The sequence below is a fragment of the Camarhynchus parvulus genome, chromosome 8 (genome assembly GCF_901933205.1).
Source record: "Camarhynchus parvulus chromosome 8, STF_HiC, whole genome shotgun sequence".
NCBI lineage: Eukaryota > Metazoa > Chordata > Aves > Passeriformes > Thraupidae > Camarhynchus > Camarhynchus parvulus.
The window spans coordinates 6,493,945-6,508,205 of NC_044578.1; positions in this window are offsets into that span (position 1 = coordinate 6,493,945).

Genomic DNA, 14,261 nt, shown 5'->3' on the forward strand with positions numbered 1-14,261 from the left:
TCCTTTCACCTGCAATTATGGGGGAGCTTGGGCTGATAAATCCAGCAAGCTGGGAAAATGCTGCCTGTGCATGAAGGGTGTGAATATTTTCTTGCAATAAATCAACACTTAAATCTTCACTTTGAAAAAAGTATCTGTCAGTTCTAATTGGTAAATTTTAATAGTTTGTAGGCTATAATTTAATAATGAAGGGCTGGGAATTCTAAATGAAACAGAAGACAAGTATCAAAGCAAAATTCATGATAGAAAAAGTTACTGCTAAAAGTCACATTATCCATTTATTATATATGGCCTTGTGGTTATCTGAATAAATATTCTTCTTTGTGTGCCAGTGAACAAAATGGAAAGGTTTACTTGAAATGTTGAAGCACGAAATAATATATTATTTTTTGCCATCTTGTTAATGGAAGCAAGATAATTTTCAGTACAGGGGAGCCAGCTTCTTTCTTCACTTAGAGGACAATTCAATAAAGAAAGGGATAGAAATAAGTCACTTACCTTAGCAACATATTCCTGTTAAGTGGGGCAGCAAATCAATACCACAGGACCAGAGGTATAGGACATTAATCATCTTTTTTAGATGTTACAACAAGAATAGCCTTTTCAGTGGTACCAAGTCCAGGATATAGCTGTGTACTAATAGGAGATACTTAAAATTAAGATTGGAGCCATGTTTAATAATTAATTCCTACTTCACAGAGAAACTATAATCTGATTTATGAAGCAGGGTAGGATTTCAGTTAGTTTTGAAATGAGTTACAGACATATCTCACATTAAAGTGAGCTGACCATGTGCATGATGCTGAAATGGTGGATTCAGTTTTGACTTGGCAGCTGTATCTCAGTCCTGTCATTAGACAAATCATTGAATCTCTATGTTTCCATTCCTATACATGAAACCTGCCAGAAGGTACTAACAGTTACAATCAAACATTCCTGAGCATATCTAAGATACCAAATACTAGGAATATTACAAAAAAAGTATTTGAAAGACATCTACTTCTCTATGAAACAAGATCACTACTGTGGCCAAGAGCACTTGAAAATTTTTATTCTAGCTTTTGATTTGATAGAAATAAGCTATTGATTAATGGGGTTGTTTTGGGGACTAAACTGTGTGATGGGAACAGCAGTGTGGTTCTTTGTGCATTGCAGAGACATTTCCACTCCCCAAACCTGCAAAGCTCCAGGGCTGTGCACCTTGCTGGTGGTGCCTAGCCCAGAGAAAGGGCTCTGCAAATGTGGACATTGTGTTTAACCTGGAAGTCTGACAAGTGCCTATTCTAGAGAGCTGTTTTTCCCTCTGTCAACACGACCTCCATTGGACTCCACAATTCAGTTTGAAGCTCAAAACCCTACAAAGTCAAAATTACCATGGAGAAGTGGATGGATTGCCACATCCGTTCTGCAGTTCCATTTAAAGGGCCTGATCCTTAAACAAGCTCACACTTTGGGCTTTGCAGTTCTGAGCTGTCATTCCTTTCTAAACCAGCCTGGTGCTGGTGATTAGGGGGGAGGAAATTGAGGCAGGGTTTGACTGCAGACCTGAAATTGACGTTTCAAGGGTGACATTAGAGAAACCCTCTTTTGACTTGCAAACTTAACACAGAGAAGGATTAAATCCAGGAGCTTTGTTCTGATGGGGAGACATTTCCAGCTGCAGTGACATTTTGCATGGGTGGGTTTAGCTGGATGGATGGGCCATACAGAACCCTGGTCCAACTGCTCACAGCACCAGGAGTTTGCTTTCCAATCAGACATTCAGCTTCAGTGAATCTGCTGTTCTGAATGTGTGGAGCAATGCTTTCAAATATAAGACATTATTGAAGTCAATAAATATAAAGAAATTGTGTTACACTGTAAAAAGGATAATAACAAATTTTGGCAATGACTTAGAATATAATGTTCTTCTGATATTGTTCCATTGCAGGTATTTTTAGTGAGAGGAAATTATGACATTTCAAAATGGTAAAGTCTCCCAGGAATGGAAACAGTGATCAACAGGAAGTGTATGATCCAGAATCACAGAGGTAAAATGGGAATTCAAGTAAACTCAAAAGTAGCAAAAGAATGAAAAAAAAAAACCCCTACAAAAACCAGTGGGGTTTTCAGCCGTCAAAATTAGAAGACAGTAAGGAAAGTAACAATGAGGTTGGCTTGAGGGAGGATGGGTTTAAGGTTGGCATAGTTGCTTTCCAAAACTGAGATGGTTTTGTGGCTCTGTGTTCAATTTGGATAAAGGCTCTGAGCTTGGATGGAAGAAAAGTGGCTTTATGGGAGTGAGTTTGGAAGGGTGAAAATGATGCCTTTGAGGTAGAAGTAAAATTCAAGGAGTGGTTTCCAAGCATCTGTGTCCCAGCTGTCTGAAGGAACTGGCATCCAAAACTGCACTTCTGTTTGAAGGGTATTTAGAACTGTGTTAAAGTAGGAGTGGCAAGAGAAATTTCAAATATGATTCCTGTATTCCAAATAGGAAAAAAACTGTGTTCTAGTTAAATGTAGGCATATTAACATGGCATCAGTAGTACACAAGGCAGTAGAGTGCTTTTGGAAAGCAGAGGAATAGAGAGCGTAGCAAATGGCAGAAGTAGGATAACACACAGAATAGGTTTACTGAAAGCAGATTTACGAGATTAACTTGATAATCTTTAGATTATCCTGATCTTTTTAGACAAAGAAATCGGCAATAAATGTGATGTGTATACACTGAGAGAGAAACATCTGACACAGAGCTACGTGGGGAATTGTTTGATTGGGAATGATGAAGATTAGGCCCAGGATTGTAAAATAAATAGAAACTGGCTAAAGGAGATAATAACAGATGATGCTGAAAGAGGAAATACCAGGCTGGAGAGAGCTAAAAGTGGAGTTTCTGAAGGCACAGTCTGGGGACTAATATCACTTAATATTTTCATTAATCAACTAGGCACAAAAAGAACCTGCTAGAGAAATGTGCTGATGGCTGGAGGTGGGAGGGTTTGTCAATAGCAAGGAGGCTGACAGCATACAGAAAAACAGAATATCCTCAGGGAACCAGGAAGATACAAATGGGATTACACTGAACAGTTCAAGTGGCAAGGTCAGGTAGCTGGGAACTAATGACAATTTCTAATATAAGGTAAGGCTTGTTGGACAGACACAGAAGAATGGGGCATATATTTGGCACTATATCAAAAGAAGCATTTCCAGTCAAGCTGGGAAAAAATGAATACCTTTTAGAAGGCCATAGTAAGGCTTTTTCAGGAATGTAGTGACCAGTTGTAACCACCTGTGTTCGAAAAAAATTCATCCTAGGGGAGGAGCAGTGAATAGTTCAATGGAAGAAGAGGGATTGTGCCTTAGCAGACTAAAGCCTGCAGAGAGTCATCCATAAACATGATAGGGATGAAGGGGATTGTTTTAAGATTAGACAATATTGATACATAAATAACTGTAAGCTAGTCATCAGTAAGTGGCCCTGTATTTTAGAATAAAGTTCCTAAGGAAAGATGGGAGTTTCTGGAAAAGCCTTCCACAGCAGCAGTGGGGGGAACCCCTGTCAGTATTTCAGTGAGGGAGGTGGGTGTGTGTCTGGGGGATGCAGCAGATGTCTGTCTGCTGCAGCAGCACACTGGGCTCTGTGACCACTGGACTCTGTCCCATCCTCCTGTTTTCATTCATTCTGGTCCCATATTCACAGAAATCCAAGTCAGCTTTTACCCCTGAATCCCCTCAGGCGAGCCCCAGCACCCCTGCTACAGAGCAGGGTTACAGCAGTTCTGCAGCTTTGGCACACAGGGGGAGCAGGGAGATTCTACAGCCTTAGGAAATTAGGGAAAGGAAAATGTTTTGCCTGTATCCAGCTCTCTGACAGTGAGAAATGTGGGAGTTGGTAGGGTGGGAAGCAGTCAACTTTACTGCATAAATATCTGAAACAGAGCTCCTCATAAATGAGAGGTAGGCTTGTCCAGTTATTATTTTGCCTAGTCAGGCCATCAGCATTTCAATCCAAAACGTTCAGCTGGAAATATCAGCTTCTCATTGACAAAATGCATACTGTCCCCTTCCCCTGCCATTAGGGTTCCTGGGTTTCTGCTAATATCTTTTTCCATAATCCATATTTAATTTGCCTAGCAGAATGAAATAAAAACATGCTGACATTTTCAAGGAAATCAGATACTTCCCCTGAAAGTTTTGATGGAAAATTTTCAAAGAGCCCTGAGGCTCAGGAGCTGCTTACATCGGGGTGTGGCCAGCTAAATCTGCTGCCTGAATCAGTGCGGGCGACGCCTGAGCATCTCTCAGCCCCTCCGGACCCGCAGGTGATTAGGAGGGAATTTTTAGGCGATTTTCTCGGAGGAAAAGCTCTTTTCTGGCACACCACGTGCTCCGGGCGGCTCCGGCTCTGCTCTCGCAGCAGTTCTGCCTGACCTTGATGCGAGTGGTGCAGAACGCGGAGCCTCCCCTCCCCTTCCTCCCCCTCGCACTGCGGAGGCACGGGGAAAACTGACCACAGCCTAGCCCTAAATGTTTTATTTTTAACTTTTGCCAGACAACACGTGTACGCGAGGCCAAACAAAAAGAGCCCGAGAATGGGGTGTAAGTGCTTGTCAGTGTCAGCCGCAATCATTGTCAAAGAGGGGCTGGATCCTGCAGCTCTCTGCGTGCACAGCTCGGGATGCTCGGCGCTGCTCCGGAGCCACGGCCATGGATGCCTAGAGAGATGGAAAAAGGCAGACAGACACAGATACAGACTGACAGAATCAACCCCCAGATGGATGTTGCTTGAATTTAGCAGAAATTAAGATGCTGAACTGCTTAAGAAAGAGTTGCATGATCTAATTAAGTCTCTTTTATGTCTCCCTTTCTGGTTTATCCTCCACCCTCTTACAAAAAAAAAAAAAAAGTACTTTTTGTTATTTGCAGATTGAAGTTGTCTATGCGCTAAATAAAATGTTTCCATTCTTTTGTGCTAGCACTGAAGGTGTTTTTTAAAGAAGAAGAAAAAGCAGTAGGACATAATAATGTCATACATTCTGACTTGCTCTTGCAAATCAGGACTTCATGATATTTTCCTTTTCAATAAAAATGCTATTTATCATTATCAAATGAAGTGTTAATGGAATCAACTCAAACACAAACTCATGCATATATATCTATATAAATAAATATAATATATACATAAAAAAATCCCTCTCTGCTGAGAATGATCAAGCACCTTGTCAGCAATCCATATTATATTTGTTAATTTGATTCCTGCCAAAAAGTCACTTAAGTGAGACCTTCTGATTTCTTTCTTTAACGCTTGAAGCTCCTTTCATCTAAGCAATGTTTATTAACCTATTTCTGAAAATCAGCATAAGCACAAGCTATATTTAATTTGTTCTTTCCTTGTGGTTTGGGTTTGGTTGTTTTTTGGTTGCTTGCTTTTTTCTTTCTCCCAATGTGTTTTTTTTTTTTTTTTTTTTTTGATTCCAGTGTAAGAATTAGAAATTGAGCATTGGTCAGTATTACAATACTCCACTAGTTCAGAGTGTAACAACTGAGAGGACAAAAAGGTTTATTATATTCTTTTATATTCTTTAGGGGAGACTGATTTTAGTTTAATTCCAGGGCTAATAGTAGTGACAGCAAGAAAAGTCTCCTAAAGAATAACACTGTGACCAGATGACTGCAGTGTGGGGCACAGCTTCACACTCTCTGCTCTCTCCCTGTCTTGCCAGTGTTCCCCTTCTGCTATCCTGAATAGCAACTCTCACTGGGTCCCCATCAGAACGGTGGGTGCAAATTTACTGCATTCCTCGGTTAATTTGAAAGATGCATATTAAACATGACAAAAGGCTAGATAATCTTGTTCATACTTTCACACCAAAAAATGATGTAAACACTCACTAATCAATAAACTCTGCAGCAAATCCAGAACAAGTCTGGAGACAAGCAGCCATTATAATTTTCCAGACCTGGCAGATGCACCCATCCCTGCATGGAAAAGTCCTGGTCCCATTCCTGTGGCAGGGGTTTTGCCACTGAGGTGAATATGTCCAGGCTTTCACTGACACTCTCCAGCACCCAGGCTCCAACAAGGCAGACTGAACAAGGCAAACTCAACTCCGTGTTCAGCAGGGCTTGTCCTTCTCCCAGCTCTGCAGCCAAGGGAAAAACACTTGCCAAAACTAAATTATCTCTTGTAGAATTTACCTGAGGTGAGGTTGCGGCTACAGATTGATATAGGAAGGAGCTATCCACTCTGGACATCCCAATATTCCTGCCAGGAAGGGTAAATGTGTTTTCCAGGTTGCTATAAGAAGATGATTGTGGTAGTGAGTTAGTCCTGATAAAAATGATTGTGATCTGAGAGCTGGAGCAGAGACATATCAAATAGGAGCAGGTAAGAAAAAGTCTTTTTATTTTTTGACCCTGTTTATTTAGAGAAGTGGATGGCCCTCAGTCAGGGCTTGACATTGCATTCCTTAGAGGAAGCCCTTCACCTTCCTCATCAGGCAGGCAGGGAAATCAATGGGATAACTTGAAGAAATGCAGAGACTGAATCAACCTCAATTTTTCTGAGAACCCAAAATAAATAAGCTTTGCTCCAGCCCCTCAGTTCAAACACATGCCCAAAAGATGTTATAACTCACAAGTATCACTTGCATTTGTACACGTTGGGAAATAGAGTGGGTAATAAATCTTCTTACTATTTATTGCTCTGCCAATATGTATCTTGGCAATATGAAAATATATGCATGCATGCTTATGAATTTTATTTCTCTTCAAGGGAACCAGCTCCTTGTACTAACAACCACAGCTCTGACTTGATAGACTCCTCTTTACCTGGCATGCCTATAGAAATCTCTAGAGAATTAGAATTCTCATTAAGTGGACTGGAAAGCAGAATTTAATCAAATGTACGCCGAAGCTCGCTGTTAAAAATATGAAACTATAAATTGCATTTCTGTAGAAGTTGCTGCAGTCCTACAGTGACCACTGAAGTATTTTTATTTATTGTACCATGAATACAGAATAGATAAAATTAAATTCCCCATAATCAATGGCTCCAATTTACATGTGTTGCTTGTCAAAGTGACATTCTCCAGTCCCCACAAAATGCTATATAATGTGACATCTCACAAGTCTTCAGGAACATCCTAAGATGAATCTGAAAGATAAATATTGCAGTTGTGAGTCTTTCTGTCATGACTCAAATAATTTTAAAATTGCAGAGATATATTCCTCTAACAATGTTAAAATTGTTCTAATGCAGGAGGATAAAATTGTCGTTTTAGTCTCTGTAATTTTTATAGCAGCTTGTAATTTCCATGAACTTGTTACAATTCTCAGATCAGGAAAAATTACAGAAGAAAATGTTTTCAATGGAAAATGTGGTCTGCTGCTCATCTTCCCTGTGAAGAATGTGCCCAATATTTAGAATCCAGGAAGGCTTTTATGAGTTGCTTGATGCTGTGTCAAAGGCAGACCATTTCATTTGGATTAGCTTCATTCCTGGAGTCTGTTAAAGGGATAAGTATGAGCCCACCTCCTGGTTTCTCCCCAAAACCTACTTGCCCAAGTACTGATGAACTCATTCAATCTCTTCTGTTTGGGCCACTCACCAGCAGGATTTGAGAACCATAAAAACTCAGAGTGAAAAATTTGTGTCCTTTGGTTCAGCTCTGAATTGGTTTTAAGTTCCCCAAATTAGATGATTATGCTATGATTACCCCAGGAGAGGCTTTAGAATAAGCACTTGAGCAGTAAAACCCCTGGAAATGCAGGTACCTGTGGTCTGCTGGAGAGCTGTTGATGTGTCACTATCCCTGAACAGACGGCACTGGGATGTGGGGCTGGAGTGGGGATTTGTGCCCCAGTGACCCTTTCAGGTGCCCATGAAGGTTAATGCTGCCCCAGGCTGCACAGACAGGCACAGATCCACGTTTTCTTTTGGACTGAACTGCTGGGGATGCACCCTGGAGGGGTACAAAGCAGCCCAGGGGAGCCCCTGCATGGCTGGTTTGGTGCACATGGAGGGTGATATTACCCCAGGTAGGATTTAGGGGAGGGTTTGTGCACCTGTGGAAAGAAGATCCCCTTAGGAGATGTGACAACATTCTGAGTTCATGGGAAAAGGAAAATCATCTGCTTGATGCTAGGCCAGCATCCCTGTGCTTTTCTGTGTACCTTTGGGAATAGTCTGAATTTCCTGGCTGGTGAAGGGTCAGTTATTCTTTATGCCAGTGGTTGGTAGAGAACTGCCTGCATCCCTGCCCCATCCCCACAACAGCTGGGAAAATAACCCTGCACTTAGGACAATGAAGTTGTCCACAAAGCAAAGAGAGCAGACTCCCCAGGGTAGGATAAGGGACCGAAATGGCACATCCTGTCCTAAATCCATCAGGCTGGAATTAAGGGGAGGTGCAATATCACTGGCAGTACCTGGCTGGAGGGAATTGGAACTGGGGAGAGAGATGTTTTAAGGGGTTGAATAAATAACACTAATTGCTTGTGTTTGACACCGAGAAACATTTTGTAACTCTGAAGCAGATTTTGAGAGACCTTTTTTTGAGACCTGTATTTTTCCTCTTACAGTTAGTGCACAGCCTGCGTGCTAAACCCTTGAGGCTGGTGGGAGACGGGGTCAGGACCAGACTCTCTGCGCAGTCTTTGGTCCTGTCTCATTCTCTGGCTGCCACGACTGTCTCTGAGACATGGCCTTAAATCACAAACCTAGGGAGGAGCAAACCTGGCCTAATGCTGCCTGTGCTTTTACATCCTCAACCTTATTTGAATCAGAACCCAAATAAACACCTTCATTTTTCGAAGGGAAACTGCTGGAGCATCAGTGCTGTAGCGCCTCAGAAGCACTGAGTGCTCAGTGCTAAACCCAGCCTTTCTGTATCAAATCACATCTTTTTAGCTCATTCTCCTCATTCGTAATGTCTGGAATTCTATAATTACAAATTAAGACAAGTGGGCAATGCAGACTTTCAGCTAGAAACTGATAAACCTCCCTCTTATCTTAAAATATATTTTGTTCTCGTGAAGAGCTGTTGGATACAGCATCACCTCAATTATAATGAAACAGCAATGAAATTCCACATTGGGAAAGGTTTTCTGAGGGTATATTCTCAGTTACTGCTGAAGATTAAAAATAACCTTCTCAAGCAATAAATTGGTTGAGACAGTAACAGGACCAAAATCATAGTGAAATCTAGTAATGAAATATTAATGCTAGCATGTTAAGCTGGGAAAATAATAAAAATTCCTTTTGCAGAGCTGTGTGGATCATATCAGTGGTGTCCTGAGCAAGCTCGATTTTAATGTGCAGGGCTTTCTACCCGTGTGCCCTTCCTATCTCCAATTCCCCAATTCCTATTAGCAGGAAAGATGACCAAGCTCTTAAGTCATGTAACTGCTTCAGGAAAGCAAAGAAACCCTGTTGGAGTACATGGCAGCAGCTCTCTGGAATTAGAAGGCATGGTGGGAGTGACACAAAAAGAGCTGTCAAGTACCTGGTGCTTTGCTTTACTGCTCCACTAAATGGCCATTGTAGAGCTGTGCCAGACATGTGGGGAAATTTCATTTCTAGGGCAACATTATTTTGCGTGAAACTGAAATAAGATAAAAACTAAGCGTAAAGGTATGTTTGAATTTCAGATTGTGCTTGATCTTTGTATGCCAGGAGGACCTCCCTTGGATACTCAGCCTAGCTGCAGGCTTTCTTTCAGGTCCTGGAACCTGCAGCTTTCAGAAGTCAGGCCAATTTAAATTGTGTAGACTGTGCTGCTTTACATAACCCATTTGAATTTAAAAACCTGCAAGGTAAATAGGTACATTCTGCACACGCCTGTCCTACTGGCTCAGGGGTAGCTTTAATGTCACACAATTAAGCAAAGTGGGGAGAGGGAGCCCAGCAAGGTCCAGCCATGTGCACGGTGCTCTCTGGAGCAGCAGTGGTGGCTGGTGCAGGGCCCAGCTGAGGTGACTCCATTCCATCAGGGTCCCTCATCTTCCATCTCCAGGGCCTCTTGACCCCACAGGGCACCCCAGGTGCTGTTAGCAGTGGTTATATCCCAGCTGGAGGTGCCTGAATTGAGCTCATGGGTGTAACAGGAGTGTATTTGTTACTCTGGGCAGCAGGATCTCCAGGAAGCCAATGCCGGGAGCAAGGCTGAACCTGAGCTGGTCTTCACAGGGGCAACAAAACCCACAGGGACAGACATAAAGGCCTTGAAACCAATCCACTCTCAGGGGAAGGGATGTAAATGTGGATCGAGGCTTTTCACAAGGGGGAATGGCTTTAAACTGGTAGAGAGCAGGTATAGAGTTGCTGTTAGGAAGGAATTGCTCCCTGTGAGGTGGGCAGGCCCTGGCACAGGCCGCCCACAGGAGCTGTGGCTGTGCCATCCATGAAGTGTCCAAGGCCAGGCTGGATGTGGCTCTGAGCACCCTGGGACAGTGCAAGGTGTCCCTGCCCATGGCAGGGGGTGGAATGAGGGGATTTCTAAGGTCCCTTCCAACCCAAACTATTCTGTGAGTTTATGACTTTGTGAAATACCACAGGCCTGTTCCAAAGGCCTTCAGAAACCCTCCTCCTCCCTCCAGGCTGGGGTCTCTCCTGCTGCCAGGCAGTCACTGAGTTTCAAGGCTGAACTGGCTCCAGGACATCACTACTGTGCATTTTTTTGCCTCTCTAGGGCCTGAACACTATAGGGGTTTGCTCCCCTTGAAGCCTCAGTCAAACCAAATACTGAGCTGCTTTGCTGCCTGTGTGTCAAGGATAAGAAAGCTGAAAAACCATCACAGCAGCCCCCTGGACAGCTTCCTGCCCCTGAGCTTTCCTGGAGAACATTCCTGCCTGTTACCATCCCCTGGCAGCCAGGTCCCCTGGCCTGGGTTTGCCCTGTCCCTTAGAGATGAGCCTGGCAGCCCTTTGAGGGGACACTCCAGGGTGACTCTGCAGAGCGTGGGTGGGCCCTGGGGCAGAGCCCAGGCAGGGTGATCCCGGAGGATGAGCACAGAAATGGAGCACAGAGCATAATCTGTTTTAATGGATCCTTCTGCTGCTGCCGAATAACTCCCCAGTTTGGATTACTTTTACTGCAGGCACGATTAGTTAGCAATTGACAGGGCAGGGGGTATCAGTGGGGAGTCTGCAGCTAGCTAAGGATATGAGCCAAACAAACATTATTTTCCAGCTTATTGGGAGAAATGCCTGCAGAGAGCAGAAAGTTTGTCCCTCACTGTTTTTCTGGGTGGGGGTGCAGTCTTGAAAGTGATGAGACAAACACTTGAGGATGGCTGATAGCACTGGAGTGCAGAAAAAACAAGGAAATGATACTGGATCCTAAGGTGTAGGAAAAAAAAAACACCTGCGAAAGGCAGCTCAATATGAGAGGAAAAGCTTCCTGAAACCACATGAAGTCACTAGAACAAGTCTCTGAAATGCTTCAGCACAAATGGTTCTCACCTCCTTCCACCTGAAAGAACCAGGCATGTTCACAACATGTTTCCTCAGTGTTTGCCTTTGAATAATGAAACAAAATATACTGGTCAGTGAAGTTAAGGCACTAAGAGTAAATCAGTTGTGTTTCCATCAGGAAAGCAGGCTGGAATATCCTGTACCACTGAAGCCATCTGTAGCTCCCACATCGATTTTCCTCTCTGCGGCACCGAACATACAAAATCAGCAGGTGCCTTTGAGTGCTCTCTCAGCCACATGGAGAAAATAGATAAAAGCCCTCTGGGCCTCCTGTGTGTCTGTGTGCAACCTCACCTGTGTGACACCTGGCTGTGCCCAGCACAGAAATAAGCACAGGCAGGCTTGGCAGCCTGCTGAATCCGCATGTTTGTGCTGGAGGAGAAAGTGCTGCCAGGAAGCAGTGACCTGCCTCTCTGCAATGATGATGTGCAGAGTCCCAACAGGAGCAGCCTTGTCTTGTGCCAAGCACCTCTGAGACAGAGGAGGCTGTGCCCAATTTGGTAGAAATAAAGCTCAACCTCCTCCTTCTGTTGTTCCCTGTTCTTGTGGAAACTGCTTCCCCCGATCCACTGCAAAATGCTGTTTTGTTGTTTTCACTTTTCAATTTTCACAACTACAGTGGTGGCCTTTTCGAGAGAAAATGCCTTTTTAAATGTGTCTGAGGGCATGGCAGCTTCTTCATTGCCCCTAATGTTCCATTCACCTGCCCCTGCCCTGCCCAGGCAATGGCACAGTGCTGGCTCCATCTGAGGCAGTTCCTGGCACGTTCAGTGCCTGAAAAACCCACTGGCTCCATTTTCTCAATGGCTGAGCACTGGCAGTTCCTGTGTCCCTCCTTTAATTAGACACTCTAAAAACTGAGAACAGCATCAAACAAGGTGAGGTTCCCCTATTACTAACTAGCAAGTGATTGTATATTTAGATACTAAGAAAAATCCAAGTAAAAACCCGTGAGCTTAAGATCAGAGACAAAAAAAACCCTTTTATCTTTCTGAGCTCATTTGAGCTCTCAAGTCAGGGAATGAGCCCACTTCCCAAGACCTCAGAGCCAGAGCTGCCTCTAACCTTTGCATTCAGCACCACTGCCACTGGTCACAGCACAAGCAGCAGAGACCTTGGCAGTCATGATCTGCCCACCCTGCAGTGCAAGGGCTCCCCTAGAAATTTCCTTTTTTTGTGCACCCAGGACATGGCACCAAACCCATGGGAACCCTGGGTGCCTGCAAAGCAGCACAGAGGAGCAGGTGCCTCCTCTTTCCCAGTGTTTGCTGTGCTGGTTGGTGTGGGGAGCAGGGCAGCACTGAGCCCTGTGTCCTGCAGAAAGCCACAAATGCCAGAGGAGGATGATGAAGCATGAATTCAAAGGTTAGGCTATTTTTTGTCCCTAAGCTCTAAAGGAGAGAATCACAACCTTCTGAGATGGATAGTATCATTAATCAGGCACTGAGAGTTCAGTCCCTTGTAGGATGCCAGATCATCTGGACTTTTATCTTCCTAGCCCTGCGCCGAAGACAAATCCAGGCCCGCTAGTGCTTGGGAAGGGGAGTGGGGAAGATGTTATTAGGAGAAAAATTTTTGAAGCATAAACAAAATTTCAGCGAAAGGTTGTTCCCGCCATGACACGATTATAAATGAGATGATCAGCCAGAGAGAACACTCTTTTTTTGTGGCTTGAGCAAAATTCTGTTTCTGTTCTAATGTTGGGAGTAAAATATTTAAAGGGAGAAGGAGAGGGCTCCTTTAAAAATTCCAGATATTTTAATTAATGCCAATAGCATTAAAATATTATGGCTTGAGATTCTTATGAAAAGTCTCTTTTATTCATTAAATTTTCCAGACCAAACATAATTAGAATTCTTAACATTCATGATCTCTCAGCATTGGCTTCCAAAATTAATGGTCTGAGTAATTTCTTACAGCAGATGAACTGAGTTTCAAAATAAATATATTGCAGTAGTAAACATCAGCTTTCTGTAAAGGAAGGATGTGCCAATCAAAGACAACTCTCAAGAAAGAAAGCACCCTCCATTTTCCCTCTCTTGGATTTCCATATTCAAAGGACATAATGAAGGATTGTATTCCTGGAGTAAAAATTCAGGGAATCCATGAACAGAAGCCTTCTGCACCACTTGTGTGTGGTTTTGGTGTCACAGGTTCCCTCTGCCACCCTGGGTGCAGGAGAGGCTGGTGCCTAGCATGGCTTTGGGAGCACAGGTGAGTCAGGGATGCTTTTCCCACAGGTTCCTGCTTTGTTTGCAGTGGATTTGGGAGGGCTGTGGGAATGCAGCTGGGCACGGGAGGCTGTCCCCGTTCAGCTGCCGGGATGGACCTGCCAAAAGCTCTGTGGGCCTGGGAAGTGTGTTTAACCCAGCCTTTTGCATGGGGCTGCTAAATGTTTGCTGCTCATTTTGGCACCTGATTTCCAGAGTGTGGAGCACTTCCAGCTGCAGCTCCTGCTGGTGGGCTGTGAACCCAGAGAAAGCCACGCCGAGCTCGGAGCTGTAAAAGCTGCTGCTTCCCAGCGGGCACAGTGGGATCTCACAGCACTTCCTGGCAGCCTCCTGATGCTGAGACTCAGGATCCTGGATCCCATTCCCTGCCCTGGAAAGCCAGCAGCTCTGGTGGGTGCAAATCACTCTGCCTGCTCCCCTCCATCTCCTCCTTGTTCCAGTTCTGCCTTTTCTCCCCCCATCTCTTTGCCTTTGGGATGAGGCTACTCCCTTCTGCACAAGCTGGAGGGCAAGATGAGTCCAGCAGAACAGGATCCTCAGAGCTTTTAGGATTCTCAATGAAAGAAAAGTGTTTG